This window comes from Hylobates moloch, unplaced genomic scaffold (genome assembly GCF_009828535.3).
Source record: "Hylobates moloch isolate HMO894 unplaced genomic scaffold, HMol_V3 SCAFFOLD_3, whole genome shotgun sequence".
Classification (NCBI taxonomy): domain Eukaryota; kingdom Metazoa; phylum Chordata; class Mammalia; order Primates; family Hylobatidae; genus Hylobates; species Hylobates moloch.
In genome coordinates, this window is record NW_026652278.1 from 5512711 (window position 1) to 5531769 (window position 19059).

At 46.0% G+C, this 19059-nt stretch overlaps 1 protein-coding gene across 2 annotated transcripts in view; it reads right to left on the reverse strand.

Moving 5' to 3' along the window:
- Window positions 1-19059, reverse strand: part of PTPRE (protein tyrosine phosphatase receptor type E) — a 176566-nt gene that overhangs the window by 94813 nt on the left and 62694 nt on the right. For both annotated transcript variants that reach the window (XM_032175143.2, XM_032175153.2), the window contains exon 2: window positions 6103-6125. The gene's annotated coding sequence lies outside the window, so the exon portion shown is untranslated. The remainder of the gene's footprint in view (window positions 1-6102; window positions 6126-19059) is intronic.

A 19059-nucleotide genomic window follows, 5' to 3' on the forward strand; every position in this document is an offset into this window, starting at 1 on the left:
AGCCGAGGTTGTGCCAGTGAACTCCAGCCTGAATGATAGAGAGAGACTCAGTTTAAAAAAAAAAAAAAAGAGTCACTGCAAATGGTCATTTCTGAGCAGAATGTAATCCCCTTTCCTGTTGCTCAATCTACAGGGGGCCGCCCCCAGGGGATGGAGCTGCAGTTGAGGGTGAGTTCCTGTATCAGGTAGGACTGGTCTACTCATGGCCCTTGCATCTGGCACCAGACCTCGTCCTGATGCACCGCTGGGTCGGGAAATCTCTGTAACTTACACACCCAAAAGCGTTTATACATTGCTTGTCTTCCTTCTCCTAATATGAATGATGCCACCCCTTAGGCAGTTGGCAAGCACCTGCAGCCGACAATATCATCTGTTTCTGCAACATGAACTGCACAGGCAGGAAACCCTTACACACGGAGTGCCGGCCCTGGCCTCAGGAGCCTGAAGACAAGCTCCTTGAAGACCAGCTCACTGGCCCGCAGTCCAGGTCCCTCACGCTTGCTCTGAGTGTCACTGTTAATTAAAATGCCGCTTCACAAATCTAGTTGTTAAGAAAAATGAAGAGGGGAGTTTTGATTGCAAAGATGGAAAATGTCTAATTTACAGTGGGTGGGATTTTCCCATGTCATTGAGCCGGCCTATGTCCCCAGCAATTGTTAGGGACTGTTTTTCTAAAAAGGTGAACCTCACCTTGGATTCTTGGCTGTCTGACAACCCACCAGGCCCAAACAGACAATGCCTCTGTGCCATCCCCAGTGCCCTATCGACCGAGGCGTGGTGGACTGGAAATGGTTTCCTGAAGCATAGATCCCAGATTTCCTGCACAGAGCTGGATAAAGGTAACTAAGAGGCTTGCCAAATTTTCATTTAACGACGCCTTCCTGGTAATATTCTTTAGCCTGATTTTCACGTACTTTAGAAATTATATTAGAAGCAACCATGACATAAAACCAAAGAGACAAGAAAGGCCCCTCTGAGCTCCCCGTTACCTCTTGTCTTCCTGGGAAGACGCTGGGAAACCAGCCTGGCCTTGGAGAATCCATGTTTCCCTGACAGCTGAGAAAGGATTTCTAGAAGAATTCCAACTCTGAACTGGGTCTGCTGTGAACACGGTGAAGAGACATGAGTTTATATAGGAAATCTGTGTTCCCATTTCCTCTTAGGGGAAACTGTGACTGATTAACGCCCATGCCTTTGCTCTGTGACAAAGGATTACCTACTAGGCTCTTTTAGGAGGCACTTCTTGAAAGAATGCGGAAACTTTCCCGGGGGGAGGGAGGACTGGAAATGGAAACAAATGAAGGATTAATCTGTTTGTCATGTCAGATCCAAAGGCATTCTTCCAACTTACTGTCAACTTCTAATTCAGTCACCAGGAGAATAATTTGTCACTGTGGCTTGGATAGAAACCCGTGGAATCCATTGGTGCTCATAAAAAACCCAAGTATATGATGAAGAAGGGAAATAGGAATCACATGTCTTAGAAGGTTTTAATTTTGTATGTGCATTGCCCACCAGGCTTCTCACTTCTTTCTGGGATTCTGAAGGCCAGCCCGGGGCATATAGCTTCTGCCCTGCTGGAAACATCACCCCAGCGGATGCAGCCAGAATCAAGCTTGGAGAGGTCCCCCTGCCTGTCAGAACCCTGAACTTTATTTTAAAACGAACAGATTTTTTTTTTCCTGTCATGGTAGCCATTCAAATCAACATCAAGAAACACAAATGAGTCAGAAGAGAAAAAATCACACTACTTAAAAGTGACAGAGGAGGAAACAGAGATTACTAAAGAAGAACAAGCGAGTGAAGGGAAGCCTAAGTACATTTCGAAATTGAAACTCACAGTGGCTGAATAGTCACATGTTGATTTTGTCTTCTTTTATTCCTTGGGTATTTCCATGAACCAAAGTGAAATAGTCAAGTTACAGAATCATTTAATTGTACTTACGAGTGAATACCCTTAGGTATAACAATATAAGACCTCAAAGAGTCTGGAGAAAATATTTAAACCTTAATGATACGTCTTTTATAAATTCTTAATTCTGAAATTTCATTGCATTAAATACTATGTGAGAGACCCACAGAGTTGCAAGCATTCTCCAGTTGAAGGAACTTTGGTCATATTGGATCACTGATATGAACTACAGCGTTATTTTCACAAATCTATTGTTAAAGACAAACAAAACGGAAAGGAAAACATGGGAACGGGTGACTCCACTCAAGAGACCCTTCCTAATCCAGCTTAACAGGAAAAAAGACTTGACTCATTTTTTTGGATGTCAATTTTTCTTTTATTTTTTGAGACAGAGTCTTGCTCTTTCACCCAGGCTGGAGTGCAGTGGTGCAATCTTGGCTCACTGCAACCTTGGCCTCCCAGGTTTAAGCAATTCTCATGCCTCAGCCTCTCAAGTTGCTGGGATTACAGGTGCCCGCCACCACACTCAGCTTATTTTTCTATTTTTAGCAGATACAAAGTTTCACCATGTTGGCCAGGCTGGTCTTGAACTCCTGGCCTCAGGTGATCCTCCCACCTCGGCCTCCCAAAGTGCTGGGATTACAGGTGTGAGCCACCGCACCCGCCCTAGATGTCAAATATTAATATAGTTTTTTTAAGTGAAAAATTGGATTACTGCTAGTAAAGGGAACTCCTTTTGATACCCACTATAGTACCAGCATATATGTTACAATTCAGTTAAACGCCTTCCTTAAAAGTTGGAAACAGTTGCCATGATTCTGTGATGATGATCATAATAAGAGTAGCAGTGATAACCACAGCTAGCTTTTATTTATTTTTATTTTTATTTTTTGAGACAGGGTCTCACTCTGTCATGGAGGCTGGAGTGCAGTGGCGCAATCTTGGCTCACTGCAACCTCCACCTCCCAGGCTCAAGCGATTCTCCTGCCTCAGCCTCCCAAGTAGCTGGGATTACAGGTGTGTGCCATTACCACCCGGCTAATTTTTGTATTTTTAGTAGAGACAGGGTTTCACCATGTTGGCCAGGCTGGTCTTGAACCCCTGATCTCAAATGATCCACCTGCCTTGGCCTCCCAAAGTGCTGGGATTACAGGCGTGAGCCACCGTGCCCAGCCCATAGCTAGCTTTTATTAAATGCTTACCTTGGGTCATCTTACTTGTCACATCACATCCTAGGAAGTGATGGATTGATGAGAGAAGAGAAGGCTTGCACAGGCTGATGTGTTCATCCAGCACGTGTGACTAGGCTCCTCTGCAGTCAGCTGGCCAGCGTGGGCGGTGGCTGTGGCACCATCTCCAGCCTTAGTGGGCTTATCCGCCCTGCCCAAGGCGAACTATCTTTTTAGTTCTGACTCAAAAGCACGTCTCTGAATCCCACAAGTGAGCAATAAGTTCCCTTCCATTAATAGATATCCTGAAGCTCTGTACATGTCTCAAATGCTTAGCAGTGAAAATGCAACGGGCTAATAGATCAGTCTGCTATTCTACCTTGGCAGCTGTGATAGTCCATTTTCACGATGCTGATAAAGACATACCCAAGACTGGGCAATTTACAAAAGAAAGAGGCCGATTGGACTCACAGTTCCACATGGCTGGGGAGTCCTCACAATCATGGCTGAAGGTGAAAGGCATGTCTCACATGGCGCAGACAAGAGAACAGAATGAGGAAGAAGCTAAAGTGGAAACCCCTTAAAAAACCATCAGATCTCGTGAGACTTATTCACTACCATGAGAACAGTATGGGGGAATCGCCCCCATGATTCAATTATCTCCCACCAGGTCCCTCCCACAACACGTGGGAATTAGGGGAGTACAATTCAAGATGAGATTTGGGTGGGGACACAGAGCCAAACCATATCAGTAGCCCAGTGGGCAGGTCCCAAACAAAGGCAGCAGACAAGGCAGCACAGATAGGAGACCCAGGCTTCAAAAACCTTTTCCTCGTGTCAAGAGAAAGATTTCTGGAATCAGAAGTACCCTTAATCTAGGAACTCAGGATCTTCCTGAAGAAGAGCTTTACTTTCCCACTGAAATGGAGGCAGGGCCGGGTGCGGTGGCTCATGCTTGTAATCCCAGCACTTTGGGAGGCTGAGGCGGGCGGATCACCTGAGGTCGGGAGTTCGAGACCAGCCTGACCAACATGCAGAAACCCCATCTCTACTAAAAATACAAAATTAGCTGGACGTGGTGGTGCTTGTCTGTAATCCCAGCTACTCGGGAGGCTGAGGCAGGAGAATCGCTTGAACCCAGGAGGCAGAGGTTGCTGTGAGCCAAGATCGTGCCATCACACTTCAGCCTGGGTAACAAGAGCAAAACTCTGTCTCAAAAAAAAAAAGAAAGAAAAGAAAAGAAAAGAAAGAAATGGAGGCAAAGGAAGGATGGGGCCAGGAAAAGGGAGGTGCCCCCTAAAGCTGCTGTGGCTGCCAACTACCCATGGTGGATGCAGGGAGGACAGGAAGTCAGCTCCTGGACACACATTCAGTGACCTTTGGGCGGGGCACGCACTTCTGAATCTCTTGCTGGTTTTGAGACAATGCCGGGAGGTGGAGGAGCCCCGGAAGCACCTATCACAGGATCACTCAGCTGCGGGAGCTGCTGACTCACTGATGGGGGGCAGGTCAACTTGCCGGGAGGAATAGGAAATTTTGGAAGTGGCAGAAGGCAAAACGGGGTGCGGAGGGGCCAGTACTGAGTGGAAAGACAAGGGGTGCAAAGGTCACACACTTGTAACAAATCATAATCTGAGCCCTGTATTTCAAAAGGAGCTGTATCTGTGGGGTCTGACACTCAAATATTTCATTCTAGCATGGTAGGCACGTTTGCGTTCGATAAAGCACGCAGCTCCATTGCTTTTGAGGAAAGCCACATTTAATAAGCGTTCGAACCAGTATCGACCAGCCAACACCCCTTGTACAGGATTCTGAGGCTATAAGGGATTGTAGATTTCATATAGTTAATCCTCCATCCCACAAATATGATTCCAGTAACGATCCTTCTCTTTGATGCCACCGCTGACATTTACCCAAGAAGAGTTCCCCATTGAGAATCAACGTCTTATAATGATGCAATGGAGAACATGGACAACAAAATTAACTTAGTAGGTGGCAAATGAAGGCATCCCTCTTCTCTAGCTTAATCAATCATTACTTTTACTTAACATTCCTTACCAAGAAAGAAAGAAACAATCCACACAGTCAAAATGCATTTGATCACACCAAGAATGACCATAAGCATTTATGCCCAGATGGAACAGTGCCACAAAGGGCACCCTGCCTAAAAAAGAGGGCCAGCTAGGGCACAATAATTGATCCATTGACCTGAAAATGATTCCAGAATGGAGTCAGTGCCTTTCAAACACGGCAATACATTTAGGAAATACAGCTTCCTGGTGGCCGGCATCATGGTGCCTGCTGAAAGCAAGCACACCCAGAAGTCCATGTGCCACTCGCCTGCACGCTGCAGACGCTGCAAAAGCGCTTAGATTTTCTTCCTTCGATTTGTTTAGGAAACTTAACAGCATTAAATTGATTAAGTAGACTGAAAAGGGGCTCTGTTGTTTAAAGTTTTCTTTTTCTAAGGACATCAAGGCCATGGAATTTTGCCATTGCCTGGACCCAAAAGGCATAAAATTATACGACACCCCTGACACTGCTTTTACTGAGCGTGCAATCCGGAGAAGCTCCTTTTCAGCAGTTTTCTCTAGAGCAGATCAATTTAAGAAGCAGTTACCATCAATGCAATTATGTGCCCCCGCGTTCCTGAACACTGGTCGGATGTGTGCCATTGAGATAAGGCTAGGCCCTTTTAAAAGCAACGACAAGTCAGTGAAGGGAAAGCATGTAGAAATTGTGTCCTCAACAATACATTTCAGGAGACCAAGCAGCTGAGCCAAATTTCACACACACACACACACACACACACACACACACACACACACGCAAATGATGTAACAAAAAGGTGTGATACGAGCCTGTTCAAGCAAGGTAAGGCATAAAATTCAAATATAACACGCTGACCATATGGCTTTCCTTCTCAAGAAAGCAATGCTCTTCTAATAATTAAATCCCACATATTATTTTAAGCTAGTTATCTGTACATCAAAAATAATTTTTAAAAAGTTTTGTACTCACCGAGGGAAAGTGAAGGCTATAGTCTGAAAAAGAAAGAAGAAAAAAAAAGTTAGTTTTCTGGTTAACAGGAGTTGGCTGCTAATTCTAGCCATTTCCTTCTGTACAGCACTAGTCGACTATCCCATTTTTGCTTAATTGTTCAGGGTCTTCTGGAGCCCTCTTTATCTAGATGATACTTCTTTTGGCTGCAATCATCAACTTTTAACCATGTCCTACCCCAAACTTTAATACAACCTCTAATGGTCAGTTGATGGTGGGGTGTGGCCACTGACCTAGCCCCCAAGATGCTCCATCAGTCAGCTGCCTCTGCTGTGGCCTATAGGGTTCCCTCCCCTTCAAGTAGTTCCTTTAGCCCAACCTCCCCCCAAAAGAGCCTTTTACAACCTGGTCTGGGGCAGCTCCCTTTCTCCAGATTTCTAGCTTAATCATTGTCTAGCTTGATCATTTCTATTAATTAATTATTATTATTTTTTTTGAGACAGAGTCTTGCTCTGTCGCCCAGGCTGGAGTGTGATGGAGTGATCTCGGCTCACTGCAACCTTCGCCTCCCAGTTCAAGCGATTCTCCTGCCTCAGCCTCCTGAGCAGCCAGGACTACAGGTACATGCCACCACGCCCTGCTAATCTTTATATTTTTAATAGAGATGGGGTTTCACCATGTTGGCCAGGCTGGTCTCGAACTCCTGGCCTCAAGTGATCTACCCGCCTTGGGCTCCCAGAGTGCTGGGATTACAGGCATGAGCCTCCATGCCCAGCCTCCCATTAATTTAGCTCTCATGCTATTCTTTAAAAAAAAAAAAAGTTTTATTGAGATATAATTTTCTTACCATAAAGTCACTTGTTTAAAGTGTACAGTTCAATGGTTTTTAGTATATTCACCCAGCTTGAAACCATCAATGTAATCTAATATTAGAACATTTTCATCATTCAAAAAGAAACCCCACACCCACTATTAGCTCACTAGCTCCCAAGCTCCATCCTGTCCCCAGCCCCTGGCAACACCAATCTACTTTCTGTCTTTATGGATTGGCCTATTCTGAGTATTTCATATAAATGGACTCCTACTATATGTGGCCTTCTGTGACTGGGTTCTTTCACTTATAATAGCATTATGTTTTTGAGACTTATCCCTACTGTAGCATGTACCAGTACTTCATTCCTTTTAATGGCTGAATAATATTCCATTGCATGGATATACCACATTTTGTTGACCCATTCCTCAGTGGATGAACTTAGCTCGCTTGTTCTGTTCTGAGTGGTCAGCATGGCAGCCTCACACTGGGATTATTGATTAGGCTGCTATCTACCTGTGAATGAGACCTTGCTCAGTCATCACTGCATGTCTGCACTGGTGAAGGGTTGGAAGCATGTTTTGATTGTCACTATTTTTAAATAGTGAATGCAGTACATGATGTTTTTCACTAAAATAGACTACTTGCTATCTTAGTCCTGACAAAACTAGATATTTTAAATCAAATCAAATAAAGACTCTAAAGCACACAATTAAAAGTTGTTATAAATTGTTATATTTAAAAAAATTGTTTAAATGTATATTGTTATACATTTAAAAGCTGACCCATGAGGTATGTTTGAAGCCCAAGAAGCAGAAAAAATACTTCTGGTTACTAAGGAATTTTAAGTCTATTTGGGCAAATTTACAGCTCAAATTATTCCTAATGGTGAAAGACTTAATACCTCTCCCCAGTACTGGGAACAAAGCAAGGATTTGTCCCACTCCTATTTACCATTATCCTGGAAATCATAGCCAATGCACTAAGTTAGGAAAAAGAATTAAAAGACATAAGCATTGGAAAGAAAAAAAATAAAATTTTATTCTCAGATGATATAATAGTCTACAGGTAATATATGAGTTAAGGTCACAAGGTGCAAAGTTACTAATACAAAAAAAAAAGATTTGTATATACTAACAACAATTATAAATGAAATGTAAAAGACAGTCTATATAATGCCAAAGCATCTACTGGGGCAGCTATATAAAACAACTGGGGAAAATCTGTTGCGTAACATATAAAAGCACAGAGGGTTTCCAGGGTGCAGTGGAACCCAGTATAACATAGAGCAAGATGGCAGGGGATTGAGAGGGCATCGGTTTTTGGGCAAGAAATGATTACTTGAGGATCACTGCAGATAGGGGAACTGCTTTTTTGTAGGAATAAGTTATCATAAGAGTCCATCCTTTCCACTCCCCAAAATGAACCAGAAAAGATGCTGAGAAGAGTGACTCGTGGTGTCTAACTGGGACCAAGCAAGGGAAGAAGCCAGGAATGGAAGTTATACCTCCAATATCTCAAGAGGATTGATAGAAATGATCAATTTTCCAATGCAATGCTGATTCTTTTTAATGTAAAATAAAGCCCAATGCTAGGCAAAAGTTTCTGGAGCGGGGCTGCAGACAGTGGCAGCAGGCTTGAGTCAAACCAGACTAAAACCACATGGGAAAAGACCAATTTTGGTAGAACCTGTTGGCACTTTGCCAACGGTTGCACGATTGACAACCCCAATCAAACACAAATCATAATTTGAAATTAAATTTGGAGTTAATTTTTAAAAAATAAGGCAAGAATACACTGAACTCTTGCCTTATTGTGCAGTGGTGCAATCATGGCTCACTGCAGCCTCAACCTCCTGGGCTCAAGCAGTCCTCTTGCCTCAGCCTCCCAAGTTGCTGGGACTACAGGTGTGCACTACCACATTCCGCTAGTTTTTGTACTACAAATAGATCGTGTATTTTATTGGTTTGTGGCTCACACATGATAGCAGGAAACCACAACTATCAGTTTCTTAAAGAATTAGAGCAAAAACCAATCATGATGTTCTCTAAACTAAACCTTTACCAAGTGAAGACTTCCATTAGGCCAACACTGTGACGCCGATGGCTACTGAAATATTGAGCAATAGGTTTGAAACTGTTAAAGAGGCACATTTAAAAGCTGGGGGTTGGGGAGGTTGGTTTGAGCAGACAGATCCGTGAAGTGGGGTCAGTGAGAAGCTGACACAGCATCCTTCCACTCATGAGAAAGCTTCCTGTTGTTCTCTTGAACGTTGTTGTCCTCCAGCAAGGGGAAGGAGAGATGAGCTTAGATTTCTCGGGCTGTGGAGTGCCTTGGGCGCTGCTTATGGCGTCTCTCCCACATCTAACAACTATCTTAGTAGGTAAGGCAAAACACACTTTATTATTTTTAAATTTTTATTTGTTTATTTATTTTTTGAGATGGAGTCTCGCTCTGTAACCCAGGCTGGAGTGCAGTAGCGGGATCTTGGCTCACTGCAGCCCCCGCCTCCTGGGTTCAAGTGATTCTCCTGCCTCAGCCTCCTGAGTAGCTGGGATTACAGGCATGCACCACCATACCTGGCTAATTTTTGTATATTTAGTAGAGATGGAGTTTTGGCATGTTGGCCAGGCTGGTCTCCAACTCCTGACCTCAAGTGATCCACCCTCCTCGGCCTCCCAGACGGCTGGGATTACAAGCATGAGTCACCAAGCCCGGCCGGCGAGACCGACTTTAAAGATGAGGACACTGAGGCTTGGTGAGGCTCTGGACCCGCATCACAGAGTGAGGAGACAGGGCAGCAGTGATGCCAGCCTCGGGCTGCTGAACCCACTCCTGGCTAGGCCTCCCGGAGGAAGCCATCCTACATTGCAATGTACATTTGTCTGCTTGTTTTATTTTATTTTTTTTCTTAAACTGAGAGAGGGTCCCACTCTGTAGTCCAGGCTGGAGTGCAGTGGCACAATCATATCTCACTGTAGCCTTGATGTCCTGGGCTCAAGCCGTCTTTCTGCCTCAGCCACCCCCCGAGAAGCTGGGACTACAGGCGTGCGCCAACATGTCCCACTAATTTTGTATTTTTTGTAGAGACAGGGTCTCCTGATGTTGCCCAGACTGGTCTCGAACTCCTGGGCTCAAGCGACCCAGCCACCTTGGCCTCCCAAAGTGCTGGCAGTACAGGCGTGAGCCACTATGCCCAGTCTCGTCTGCTTGTTTTTTTTGTTGTTGTTGTTGTTTTGTTTTGTTTTGTTTTGTCTATATCTCCTTCCTCCCAGTGAAGCTGTAATTCCTTTAGTGTAGGAATGGTGTAGGAAAGGCATTCTGCGGGTGGCAATAATGATACTGGATTATTCCTTAAAATCCTTTCCAGTCCTAGAGAGTCCTCCATTATGTTCTCTCCTCCAGAAAGGAAAGCCCTGGGATGGCCATATATTTACTGTGGGAGAAGTGGGTCTTTGGAAGCAGCCCGGCCCACAGAAGCCTGGACCAGCCTGGCCACAGAGTCGGAGCTTTGGCTGGTGAGTCCTTGGAGCTCACAGCTGCAGCCACTCTGCTTCCAGGGAACAGAGGCAGGGAGGAAGCCCGACAAGGCCCTGGGAAAAAGGCAGGGTGACAACATCGGAACAGGGGAAATCCACCCTTAGGAAGGCGGGCAGGGGCAGGCAAGGTCAGGCCAGTGAGGGCGCCCACAGGAAATGGCTAGGCTGCTGGGTTGGGTCCTGATTACTCACAAGATATGGAAAGACCGAGCGACGTTATTGTGCATCCTAACCTTGCAAAGAAGAAAATAAAACTACAGCATTTAGAATCAGTCCATTGGAACGATTCCATTTAAGGGAAACATTCAAATTACTTCTGAGATGAACAGAACTGGCCAATCTTTCCAAACTCAGACAAAAGGAAAATGCCTTTTACACACAACCTTGGCCTAAAGCACCATAAGCATTCGAGTGGGCAGAATGTAGGTTGCTGAGTGGCTTGTGTAGCATGCATATCTCCAAGCCAGTCTTTTAAACCTTGAAGAATTTTTTGGAAGTGCATTTACATTTTATTTTAACATGTTTACATACATGTTTCTATGTGTATATCTAAATGTGAGCTTTTCATGATGTATTAAAATTTTATAAAAAAGGATACAAGAATAAAACTCTACTTCATGCAGTTAAATGCCAGAGATACTGACCTTGAAGCAGTCTTACTGTGAATGACCAGCCCCCGGAGCCAAGTTCCTCAATCCTGGCTGCCTTCTCTTGGACTCCAGTTTTTCCCCAAAGACACTGAGTTGTCCTGATCAATTAGAGCACTGGGGTAGCAAGAACTGTCATTCACCCTCAATCGCAGTAACACTCAAGCACCATGACTATGACCATTACTTTAGATGGACTGGTCAAAGAGCAGGATCATTACTCCAGATGAAAAAATAACAGAGACCTCATCACTTTAATTAAGTGTAGCGGGAATGGACAGAACTGCAGCCACGGCCCCTGCGGCTGTCTCTGCATTCTATCGGACAACTTCATTCTGCTTCCAGTGGTAATTCAAATGATGGAAGAAAGCAAAACATTTCTGAATCATCTAGGCTTCAGATTCGCACTGATGTCATACTCACAGCTTCCTTGTTTACCTTCCAGGCAACAGTAAAGCTGTTAATGTCTCTATTTTCTAATACATGAAAGACAGGACAGAAGGAGCTACTGAACTCGGGGGAGGGAGCCCTCCTTGACATGAAGGAGTTTAGTAGAATCTTATCCTGCCTACCCCACAGCCTTAAACCACCTTGAAAAGGAGATGAAATCTTTAAAACAATGTGGCTAAGCCTGGGGGGAAAAAAAGACCCATTTTTCTCAACCATTCTTTTTGCCAGTCTATGACAGACGATCAGGACTTCTAAATATTTGGCAACTTTTAGAAATTATTCATGGGCAGCTGCTCAGCACAGATCCACGTGCATCCCTGCCTGCCTCTCAAGCTCCCTCCTCCCCCGACCAAGGCACACACTCTCTAATTACTCCACGGTTGAGGCACCCTCTTTGGATTAGGAAACATGCAAATTAGAAAGCCAGACAAATCCTCCTTTGCAAGTACAAGTGTCTGCTGGTTTCCACACTGCCTCGTCTGTCTATGCCATTATTATCAACATCAAATTTGGAAACACGGCAATTTGATTCTGGGCTCCCTTCCGAGGTGTAGGGGTGCCCTCCAAGCCCCAGAGGGGAGAGTTATGGATTTGTCCACCTCTTGGTGCTGGGCACGGACACATCTCAGATAGTGACAGTCACTCTCATGTTTTTTTAAAAAAATCTTTGCCCGATGAGTAGCTTCTTGGCAGGGGCTCTAGTGTTTGAGGACAGGGATGGATGGTGTTAACAGCCACTAAGAGAAGACCCTTGCAAAAGAAACAGCCACTGTAAGGACAGGAACTTCATGCCAGACTCCCTGCTAAGCACCCAACAGGGATCACTGCATCCTCTCAATACTCATATGAGGAGTTTGTTATTAGACCCACTTTGCAGACGAGGAACTGAGGCTCAGAGATACAGGGTAGCTTGTCACAAGGACTCCCCACACTGGGCAGTGCAGTGGGATTCCAGAAGAGCAGTCCTCGAAAACAAGGCCTGTTTTACTCCCCTCTACCTCCCTCGCTCCTCCGGTTGGGCTCAGACTCTGAAATGTACTTAGGACAAGCTTGGTGGGTGCCTGACGCTAATGGTAACTGAACACGCTAAAGATGTTTTTCTTGAGCTAATTCCTGTTCAGTAAGCCCCAGAGAAAATGATTGATCTCTAATACTCAGATATGTTACATCAGTGTTTGCAGGTTTTCTTTTTTAGAGTGCCAATTGGAAACACACTTGCCTTTCACCAGGTGACCCTAGGTCTACGATGAGGCTAAGCATGTGTGTGAAGGGCCTGGTTGGTGATGATCTTGACACTCGGCTGTCCATGCTAATCTGTGGCCAGAGGCCAGGGCAAAGCAATGTTCACTAAGGCAGAATGGATGAGCTCTGGCATTAAATAATTATTCAGAAAGATCATTTTATTATGAAATAATAATAATTATTATTCACGAATAAGGGAAATAGCATGTTTGCTGATGAGATTGGCACGGATAAGAAGAGTAGTGTGTGCTGGTAAACAGCCCTTCTGGATTGCTTAACAGGTTTGGAAGCTCCCAGGAAGGGCATCAAGTTGAGCAGACACCACGGTGATCCACATTCTAGAGGCCGCTCACTCACACAGCTGTGTCTCACAGGGCTCCAACACAGCACAGTCCCCCTGCTTCCCTCATGCTGCTCCCTGCCCCACAAAGCCCCAGTCTCACCCAAACCCACTAGACGCCAGGTGATCCAGTAGGTCAAGTCCTCCTCTCTCCTTGACATCTTTTCTGAGCCCTCTGGGCTGCCCTGGTTTTATCCCTCCTGGTGCATAGCTGTTCCCCACCCGCCACTTCCATCTTTATGTGTCTTCACATCTCTACAACAACACAGTACAGTAGGACTCTGGATTAACATTAAGGATGTTTGCTGCCATTTCAGCTGCCCTATGAGGTGGGGAGGTATGATCCACATTTTACAGATGACGAAGGCAGGTGCAGACCCTCCCCAAAGAGAGAGCACCCATGGCTAATTTGGTGATTTCTGAATAGAAACCCTGTGATCTCCAGCTTGAACATCTTTAGTATATGAAAAGTTCTGTGCATGTACCAGAAACTCATAAAATACTAGTTGAATGAGTACATCAATATGCTAAACCAGCCATTTAACATTAGTGAGCATCTACTATGTGCTATTTCTGTGCCAATTGCTTAGGATTTAGAGATTAAAAAAAATACATGGACGGAACCTCAACTTCCTTACCCTGAAAGAAGTCCAGAGGACAGGCTCATAAACAGATCATTGAAATGCGGGGGTGAGCAGTGCTAGGTCATGGCAAGCCCAGGCGCCATGAAAGACGGAAGCAGAACACTAACCTGTGTTTGGCCAAAGTTAGGGCATCTTTCTCAAGAAGAAAATTCCCAGGAAGAACACGTGAACAAAAGCAAGGAAGCCAGAGAGTGTATGGAACATTCTGGAAATGGCAAATAAGTTGGATCCTGGCTTTGACCTTGGAACAAGTCACGACGGTTTTCAGCCTAAGTTTCTTCATCTGCGAAATAGAGATGATAAAATTTCCTGCTGGGTTAGTAAAGGAGGTAAGGACCTGACGCAGAACTCAGTATAAGGCCTGGACCCAATAAATCACTGCTGTGAGCCTGGGATGTGTGGTGGGCGATCCCAGAATGCTGCAGAGACCTCTGGCTTTGGGCTGAAGCCACAAGGGGGCTGCAGAAGTCTGCAAGCCTGGGTGTTCCCATTCTGCTCTCTGCAAAGAAGGTCACTGTGATGGCTGCAGAGAAGAATAAGGGACAGGACCATGCTAAGTGTGGACTGTGGATTCCTGACTAACGAGGCCACACCTGTGGTCCAGATGCAGGATGAAAAGGTGTTCTCAAGGGCAGTGGTGGGCGGCCGGGGAGGGGGCAGCTATTTAACGATAGAGGAAGCAGAGCTCACAAGCTTTGGAGGCATGTGAGAAGTGGGGAAAAGGGAAAGAAGCTAAGCGTGACCATGGGCTTGGCTTAGGGGCCTGGGTGAAGCGTTGCCATTGACAGAGGTGGGGTTCAGGCACAGAGCTGTCAGAAAGTGATGCATCCTTCACAGGCACGCAGAGGATATTACCGAGAGACTAATAAAATATATTAGCATGAGAAAAGGGAAGGCCGATCCTGAAAACACATCAATTTTTTTTTTTTCAGGAATATGGTACTCAGAGCAGAGACGTTTGTTAGATATTCCTCAGGAAGATTCTGAAAATTAGGAAAGCTGACGAATGAAAAATCTGCAATCAACTAGCCACTTTGCTGAAACATTTGTAAATATTATTGTTTTAATGATCCTCCACCCCACAACAACTGGCTGATCTGAACCATTTAAACTAGTTCATACATAAGAATCCCTATAAAATGCACAAAAAAGAGGCTAGCTTGAAAACAAATGAGAGATAACAGAGAAGATTCTAGGTATCTGTTATATTGTCTTGAAGAGGAAAAGCTACATGTCTCCATTTAAAATAGAGCTCATAATAAAAGGTAAGCTGTCAGGGAATTCACAAATCACTGTGCTCCTAACAGAAATGTGTCTAGGCTTGATACGCATTGCTGAGGACAAGCACCTATTTTTTCCCCACCACTGAAAAAGTTCTGTGAACCAGTAATGAATCCCTCCTCCACATAAAAGAACACTGCAGTATTCATTTAGAAACAAAAACAGCATTATAGCAAAAATATGCAGCGCTCCATTCTGGAACAATATACTGCAACAAAAGTGTAATGTTTGACAGGCATTCGGTTTTGTCTACCTAGAAAGGTCAGCTCTCCTCTTCCACTGCTAAGCAGTGCATCCATCATTCTCAAGGAAAATTATTTTCTTTCTTTACAACTCAAGGAATCATCCCAAAGTGTATGTGCTCGAGCCGCTGCACCACACAGCGGGACAGTCCCAGGCCTCTGTGTGATGTGGAGACATGAAAGGCCGGTGGTAGAGGGGGCTGATGTGTGTCTGCTCACACCTGCAGAGCCCCAGGCCTCCCACCTGCCACCTGCATGGCTGCTGGTCTCTCCTGTAATCCATAGTCCAAGGGAGGGAGAAGCAGCAGCGTGTGCTCTCCAGCCAGATCCCTGCCCACTGGGTGACCTTGGGCAGCCCCTTCACCTCTCTGTGCTTCAATGGCCACTACACATGAGGTCACTGATACTTACTGATGATCCACAGCGTCATGGTAACGATCCAGTGAGAGAATGTTGGGTGGATGAGCTTGGAAACAGAGGGGGGTAAAGCCCAGGTGAGGACAGAAAGGCTACTGTTCACACCCTGGGGTTGGCCATGGGTGGGGCCACATGTAGCACTGCCTTGCTACTTAATAATCACATTTATGAGGACAAATGGTCCTTGGGACACGTGCTAGACACTGTACGTACAGGATCCTGTCTGATTCTCACGGCCACCCTGAAGTAACATGCGTGAACTCACATGGTCAATAAGAGGTTGAGCCAGAAATCAAATCCAGCCAGATCTGACTCCAAATCACATGTTCTTTGCCACTGGGCAATAATGTCCTCAACATTAGGAAAACCCTGGGTCCTTGGTGCCTGGGCCGGGAATTGATTGCTTCCTGGGAGATAAGCTGGGTGTGGAGGAGCAGTCCCCAGGCAGCGGTCAGGGGAAGTGGTCACTGCCCAGCTGACCACAGACAGGACACTGACAAGGATTCCTCCTCCCCCATGTTACCCTCATGGTCAGCAGCATCATGGCTTCAAAGCGCACAGTTTGTCTGATGTGCCCCAGCCTAGCATGCTGAAATACCATCTTCCTACCCAGCTCCAAACTCATCTAAGAGTCACGAGCAAATTGAAGAAAAGTTTCTGCCGGGCTTCTATAAACTAGGCTGGGTCTCTGAAAAGGTAAAAGCTCTGGAAGTTGAATTTAGGAAAACTGCATGAAGTTCAATGCTGTGCCTGAATCTGCCAGGAGGTCTGGGGTCTGAGAGTGCTAAGGGAAAGCTCTCCCGGTGCCCCTGGCTGTCCCAGCAGGAACCTCTGACCGTCCTGAGTGAGCCACCCACACGGCTGGCCGGGATCTGTAGCCAATGGAGAGTTGAGAATCTCCTTCCAGAGCTGCCAAGGTTCTAATAAACCTCCTTCCGTTTAAACTAAACTGCAAATCGCGCATGCTGGAGACTTTCCCCAGGAACTGCCTTGTGAGGGGCAAGTAGTCACTGCAGGCCGGGATGGGCACACATCTGACTTTCCTTACCCCAGTACTCATTCTCTAAAGGAACTGGAGTGCGCTGGTACCTGCAAGGACAGCAAGGCCAGGGCACCGTGCACGGGGCTCTCGCACCTCAGGGCGGCACCGAGTGAAAACACTGGGCAGGCTTCGTCTCACTGACTCCCCTCCACCTAGTGCGGAGAGCTGAGAAGGGCCCTCCCTGCCTTCCAGAGGAGGAAGCAGAAGCATTGAGAACATGGAGACGCCCTCCAGGGGGGTGCCAATCCCCACCCTACCCCAGGTCTCTTACCGTAAGACCCATGTTCCCAGCAGCTCCCTGATACTTCGTCTTGGGCTGGACTCCCTATGCCCACTGGGGTCCTTTTTTTGGGACGTGAATGTTTGAAGTGAACCATTTGTTCAAACGTGCCAGCCCCAGTGTGAGTGTCACATTAGCCTTGTATGGACACCTGACAACATGAAGCTCTCAGTCAGGTCATATGGAGACTCCCGACCTAACTTTCAGTTCAGTGAGACTTACAGGCAGGGTCTGTGCGTGGGACAAAGGACACAGAGGCCTCTGCCGTTGTGTGTAGATGGTGAGCACCTTCCTGGTCCTGCCACAGATATGGGACAGGATAATGACTGCAGCTGATTTTGCCACATCAATTAATTTTAATGACATAGAAGCTTATCCAACCACGTGTCCCAGATAAATTTAACCTGGAGGGATGGTTTATTTTTGAAACGACGAATCATTCAAAACATAATTGAAATGAAATGACCCTTCCCCAGTAAATGATTCCTATGATATGAACAGGAATATGATCCACCTAAAATATTCCATAGTAACAAGGGGAAAATATCAGCTGATCTTTTTTTGTGAGCTCAGCCATGATGGAAACTTGAGTGTCCATTAGTCAGCTTACCTCATCGTAGGATTAACAAAAGAATAGTCCAAACTGTCAGTTTTCAGAGTTTGATATAATAAAACAGGAGTGTTGTAGGAGGTTCGTAGGCATCATCTCATCTGTGGCTCTACTATATAATCCACTGCTCAGCAGATATTTATCGAATGCCTACTGTGTAGGTGCTTCAGGATACATGAAAAAATGCAACAGATGAGTTATCAATGGTGTGAGGGGAAGGTCTGTACCTGGGGACAGGTAATGAGGGAGGAGAGCTCAGCTGGTCTTACAGGACAGGAATCCAGGCCTGGGGTGGGTAGAGGGTGGGAGGACATTCTAGGCTTGGAGCCCTGATTCCAACTAATTCTGCAAATACCACGCTTTCATCCGCAAAGCTGTGCTTACGCTGAAAAGACCTTACCGTCCTTCCATTGGGTTGGCTAGCTTCCGAGATTTAGGGTGTTCTTGGGTGGCAGTTGAGTTCCTGGAGGCCCTGGAGGCTTCCAAGGACCTCATCATTGTGGGGTGACCCCACCCAAGTTCCCTCCCTCTTGTGTCTCCCAGCTGCAGTCTGGGAGTGTGGGCTGGACTTCCAGGCCACTGGGGGCCTGGGAAAAGCCCTTGGTTACTGGCTCTTTTTGACGCGTGTGTAAGTGCTTATATGAAAAACGAAACAAGAACCCAGCTTCAACATTTTGAACATTATGCTCGAGGTTACAAAAGAATCCAAATTCTGGAATTTCTGTGCAAAGGTAGAGAGGAGGAGACAGCTTCGCCTCCCCAGCACCAGAGTTTCTGAAGAGCTCGTGACTCAGGGTCCCCATGGCCAGCAGCCCGAGGAGCAAAGCCACGGATGCTCCCGAACCAACAGCCTCCTTCATGAAGCACCGGACGCATGTGCCAGCATCTCACACAGAATTCATGTTCACTGTGATTCTCCAGATGTATAATTTTGTAACAGAAAAGACCACCAGTCTGACCGTCTCCTTTAGATGTGATATGACAAGAACACATACAAAGCTCATGTCTGCATCATCCCCCCCCGCCCCCCTTTTTTTTCTTTTTAGGCAGAGTATCACTCTGTTGCCAGGGTGGAGTGTAGTGGCCCAATCTCGGCTCACTGCAACCTCTGCCTCCCAAGTTCAAGCAATTCTTGTGCCTCAGCTTCTCGAGTAGCTGGGATTACAGGTGTGCACCACCACGCCCAGCTAATTTTTGTATTTTTAGTAGAGAGAGTGTTTCACCATATTGGCCAGGCTAGTCTGGGACTCTTGGCCTCAAGTGATCTGCCAGTCTCAGCCTCCCAAAGTGCTGGGATTACAAGCCTCAGCTGCCACACCTGGCCCATCCCCTTTATCCTCATGACGACCCTGCAAAGGCACCAGGATGTCTTCACGGCCCCTGCCGTCTCCATGTCCCGAGGCCAGCAACAGCACTGTGCAGAGTGAACGGAG